The sequence below is a fragment of the Bos mutus genome, chromosome 5, assembly GCF_027580195.1.
Source record: "Bos mutus isolate GX-2022 chromosome 5, NWIPB_WYAK_1.1, whole genome shotgun sequence".
NCBI classification, from domain to species: Eukaryota; Metazoa; Chordata; class Mammalia; order Artiodactyla; family Bovidae; genus Bos; species Bos mutus.
In genome coordinates, this window is record NC_091621.1 from 44,233,348 (window position 1) to 44,238,830 (window position 5,483).

The 5,483-nt window shown below is 40.2% G+C and overlaps 1 non-coding gene across 1 annotated transcript; it reads right to left on the minus strand.

Annotated features, from left to right (window-relative positions):
* Nucleotides 1-1,600: 1,600 nt before the first annotated feature.
* TRNAE-UUC (transfer RNA glutamic acid (anticodon UUC)) lies at nucleotides 1,601-1,673 on the minus strand. The gene has a single exon. It is a non-coding gene; the product is annotated as a tRNA-Glu (tRNA).
* Nucleotides 1,674-5,483: the final 3,810 nt, after the last annotated feature.

Consider the following 5,483-nt stretch of genomic DNA (forward strand, 5'->3'; position numbering starts at 1 on the left):
CATTTTCATAGTATATTCTTACCTCCTTCTTTTACTTACATTTTTTATAATAATTTCATATTTATAAATGAGTTGCAAAAATAGTACATAGAGTTCCTATATGCCCTTTACTTAGCTTTCCCTAATGTTAACCTATTACATAAAACCATAGTACATTTATCAAAACTAAGAAATTAACATTGGTATATTACTCTATTAAGTAAGCTACAGAATTTCATAGATTTCACCAGTTTGTCTACTAATGTTTTTTTTATTCCTTTTCTATAATTCAGTCAGGCAGCCATAATAACATTTAGTACCCTTTCATTTTTTAACCTATGTATATCATTGTGCTTAGCAGGTTTCTGGTAGACTACAAACAATGTATCTTTTTTTGTAAATCCATCCTGATAATGTTTCTTTTAAGTGATGTGTTTAGACCATTTACATTTAATCTAATTATTGATATTTTAGATTTAGGTCTGTCATTTTATTGTATTTTTCTGTTCTTTCTATTTTGTGTTTTCTTTGTTTCCCTTTACATCCTTCTTTTGGATTATTTGAACTATTTTAGTATTCTACTTAGATTTCTCTATTGAGTTTTTGGAGTTTCCCTGGTGGCTCAGATTGTAAAGAATCTGCCTGCAGTGTGGGATACCTGGGTTTGATTCCTGGGTCGGGAAGATCCCCTGGAGAAGGGAATGGCAATCCAGTATTCTTGCCTGGAGAATTCCATGGACAGAGGAGCCTGATGGGCTACAGTTCACGGGATCACAAAGAATCAGACATAACTGAGCGGCTGACACACACACACACACACACACACACTGAATTTTTACTGCTTTTTCATTTGTATAGTTATTTTAGTGTTGACTAGGAATTACAGTACACATATTCAAGTATTCTACTTAAAATTAATATGTATCACTTCAAGTAGAATATAGAAACTTTAGTACCATAAAGATTGGTTTGCCCTCTTCCTTTTTATCTTGTAGTGGTCGTATGCATCTATATTCATTAAAAACCCCATCAGACATTGTTATAATTTTTGCTTTCAATCATCTTTAATGTTTTAAAGAACTTAGAAGTAAAATAGGGTGTTTCATTTACTCAGATATTTACCATTTCTAGTGTTCCTTCTTTCCTGAAATTCTGTTTCCATGTTCATTTCCTTCCATCCGAAGAATTTTCTTTAGCATCTTTGGCAAGTCTGCTAGTGATGACCTCTCTTGGTTTTCTTTGAGAATTTATTTCATCATTTTTGAAAGCTGTTTCACTGGCTATGTAGAATTCTGGGTTTGGCCATTGTTTTCCAGCTCTTGAAATTCTTTTTCCACTGTCATCTGTTCTCTATGGTTTCTGATAAGACATTCACAGTCATTTGAATTATTTTTTCCCCTGTATATAATGCATTATTTGTCTCTGACTGCTTTCAAGATTTTTTTTTTCCTTTGCTTTAGATTTTACTGGGCAGGAATTTCTTTGAGATTATCCTGATTGATATTCACTGAGTTTCTTGAATCTATACGTTTATGTCTTTTACTACAGTTGGGAAGTATTGAGTTATTATTTCTTGAAATATTTTTTTTTTGACCACAGCACACATCTTTTGGGATCTTAGTTCCCTGACCAGGGATTGAACCTGGGCTCATGGCAGTGAAAGTGTCAAGTCCTGACCACTGAACTACCAGGGAATTCCCTCAAATATTATTTCTGTACCACTCTTTCTCCTTTATAATCGGCCTTTGATGATACAAATGTTAGGCCTTTTGATATTGTCCAATGGGTCCTCAAGGCTCTGTTCATTTTTGTTTTCCAGTCTTTTTTCTTAGTTGTTCAGCTAGATAATTCTGTTGATCCATTTTCAAGTTCACTGACCTGTCATTTCAGTTACACTGTAGAGCCCATCTAGTGAATTTTAAAATTTCTGTCATATTTCTAGTTTAGATTTTTTCATTTGGTTCTTCTTCTCCTTCTTCTTCATCTATTCTTTGTCAAGACTGTCTACTTATCCTTTTACTTCAAGATGATTTGTCTTTATTTCTTTGAGCATGATTATAATATGTGCTTTTAGGTCAGTTCAGTTGCCGAGTCGTGTCCTATTCCTTGAGATCCCATGGACTACAGCACGCCAGAGTTCCCTGTCCATCACCAACTCCCGGAGCTTGCTCAAATTCATGTCTATTGAGTCAGTGATGCCATCCAACCGTCTCACCCTCTTTTGTCCCCTTCTTCTCCTGCCTTCAGTCTTTCCCAGCATCAGGGCCTTTTCTAGTGAGTCAGTTCTTCACATCACGTGGCCAAAGTATTGGAGCTTCAGCTTTAATAGCACTTTTTCCAATGAATATTCAGGACTGATTTCTGTTAGGATTGACTGGTTTGATCTCCTTGCAATCCACTTTGGTTCAGTTCAGTTCAGTCTCTCAGTTGTGTCTGACGCTTTGTGACCCCATGGACTGCGGCACGCCAGGCCTCCCTGTCCATCACCAACTCCCGGAGTTTATTTAAACTCATGTCCATTGAGTCGGTGATGCCATCCACCCATCTCATCCTCTGTTGTCCCCTTCTCCTCCAGCTTTCAGTCTTTCCCAGCATCAGGGTCTTTTCAAATGAGTCAGTTCTTCGCATCAGTTGGCCAAAGGATTAGAGTTTCAGCTTCAGTGTCAGTCCTATGGACTGGTTGGATCTCCTTGCTGTGCAGGGAACTCTCAAGAGTCTTCTCCAACATCACAGTTCAGAAACATCAATTCTTTGGCGCTCAGCTTTCTTTATACTCCAACTGTCACATCCATACATGACTGCTGGAAAAACCATAGCTTTGACTAGACGGACCTTTGTTGGCAACATCATGTCTCTGTGTTTTAATATGCTGTCTAGGTTTGTCATAGCTTTTCTTCCAAGGAGCAAGCATCTTTTAATTTCATGGCTGCAGTCACCATCTGCAGTGATTTTGGAGCCCCCCAAAATAATTGTTTCCATTGTTTCCCCATCTATTTGTCATGAAGTGATGGGAGCATATGCCATGACCTTAGTTTTTTGAATGTTGAGTTTTAAGCCAGCTTTTTTCCACTCTCTTCTTTCACGTTCATCAAGAGGCTGTTCAGTTCCTCTTCGCTTTCTGCCATAAGAGTGCTGTCATCTGAGGTTATATAATTCTAACATCTTGAAGTTGGTATTTGTTGATTATCTTTTCCCTTGTGAGATGTTGAAATTTTCAAGTCTTTTTGTACAGGTTGACTCTTGAACAGTGTGGAGGTTATGGAAACCAACCCCCATGCAGTCAAAAATCCACATTTAACTTTGTCATTGGCCCTCCATATCAGCAGTTCCATATCTGTGGGTTCAGCTAGCTGGAGATTGTGTAGTATTATTGAAAACAATTTGTGTATAAGTGGATCCATGCAGTTCAAACCCATGTTGTTTAAGTGAAGAAGTGAAAGTCTCTTGGTCATGTCTGACTCTTTGTGACCCCATGGACTGTAGCCTGCCAGGCTCCCCTGGCCATGGACTTGTCCAAGCAAGAATAGTGGAGTGGGCTGCCATTCCCTTCTCCAGGGGTCTTTCTAACCCAGGGATGGAACCTGGATCTCCTGCATTGCAGGCAGATTTTTACCATCTGAGCCACAAGGGAAGCATGTTAAAGAGTCATCTGTATATCAGTTTGGATTTATATTCTGACATTTAAAAAATTATATGAGACTTTGGATCTTGTTCAAATCCTATAGATTTGTTTGTTTATGTGATCAGGCAGTCAGTCTAGTTGGGTTCAGGCTTCAAATACCTATCTGCCTTCTTTGGGCTGGAGTTCAGTATCAGTTTAGTTTTCAAAGTGCTATTTGCTGTGTTATTTGTATCTGTTCCATGTACATACCAGCCAGTGGCTAGTCTCCGACTTGGGCAGTGGTGTACCTCATAGATCAATTGTTAGAATCTTCAGAGTGTTGTTGAGGGTCAGATACTTTGATGTGCAGCCTGGGGGTGATTCCTGGAGTTCACATACAACGTCATTGAGCTCCCTCTTCTTTCTGTTGTTAACCCAGACTTTCCAGTCCAAAGGATTCTCCTTCTTGCTTCACTTGCTAGAAAGCTGAGACTTGAATTTCTCTCCTCTCCTTGCACATCTGTGATTACCTTTCCCTTGAGAACCAAGTGACAGGAGGCTCAGGAAAGAAAACAAAGCAACGGAGTTTGCTTCAAGGCTCCTGGGATCACAGTTCCTCTGTTCAGAGAAAAGGTTTTCCTTTCTGACTGCTGTTGTCATTGCAACTGCTGCCTAGTTGCCTTGAACGTAGGGTGAGAGGACAGAAGGGAAACAGACAAAATCGGGGGGTTGCCTCTACTCCCTTTGACCTTTAAGGAATCCCTTTACTGTTTCTTGGGCCAAAAATGGAGGTCTTCTTGGAACTTTTTCTTTCTGTACCTGGTGCACAGTTCTGAGTTTGGGCTGCCTTTGAGTCCAGGCCAGGAGATACTCAGTTCAGTTCAGTTCAGTTTAGTCACGTCCGACTCTTTGCGACACCATGAACCGCAGCACTCCAGGCCTCCCTGTCCATCACCAACTCCCGGAGTCCACCCAAACCCATGTCTATTGAGTCAGTGATGCCATCCAACCATCTCATCCTCGGTTGTCCCCTTCCCCTCCTGCCCTCAATCTTTCCCAGCATCAGGGTCTTTTCCAATGAGTCAGCTCTCCGAATCAGGTGGCCAAAGTACTGGAGTTTCAGCTTCAACATCAGTCCCTCCAATGAGCAGCTAGGACTGATCTCCCTTAGGATGGACTGGTTGGATCTCCTTGTAGTCCAAGGGACTCTCAAGAGTCTTCTTCAACACCACAGTTCAAAAGCATCAATTCTCCTGCACTCAGCCTTCTTTATAGTCCAACTCTCACATCCATACATGACTACTGGAAAAACCATAGCCTTGACTAGACGGACCTTTGTTGGCAAAGTAATGTCTCTGCTTTTGAATATGCTGTCTAGGTTGGTCATAACTTTCCTTCCAAGGAGCAAGCATCTTTTAATTTCATGGCTGCAATCACCATCCGCAGTGATTTTGGAGCCCAGGAGATACTAGAAGAAGCAAAAAGGGAAACTCTGTAGATGTCATGATATTTTGAGCCATGGTTTGTTTTCTCTGTCCACCAGTTATCAGTTACTTTTTAGTCTTTAGATAATGCGTGGAGCAGCTCTATTCCTGGAGTTTAGCTGAATTCCCTAGGAGAAACACTGTGGAATGTACTTACTCCATCTTAATTGGAACCAGAAACTTTGGCTATTTATTAGACACATTTTAAGAGAGAACCAAGATAGACAGGGGCAAAAAAGGCCATGGCTTCAAGGCAGGTTATCAGTCCTGAAAGATCTGTGACTGGACTAACAGGCCTTAGGGTCCCTAATGGAGAAGACACCCCAAGGAAGGACTCCAGTGTTTTTGGTTCAGGGTGCTCTTTCTTCCTTCTTTTTAGTTTTTGAATTTAAATTAAAATTTAAAAAGAGATTGTATTT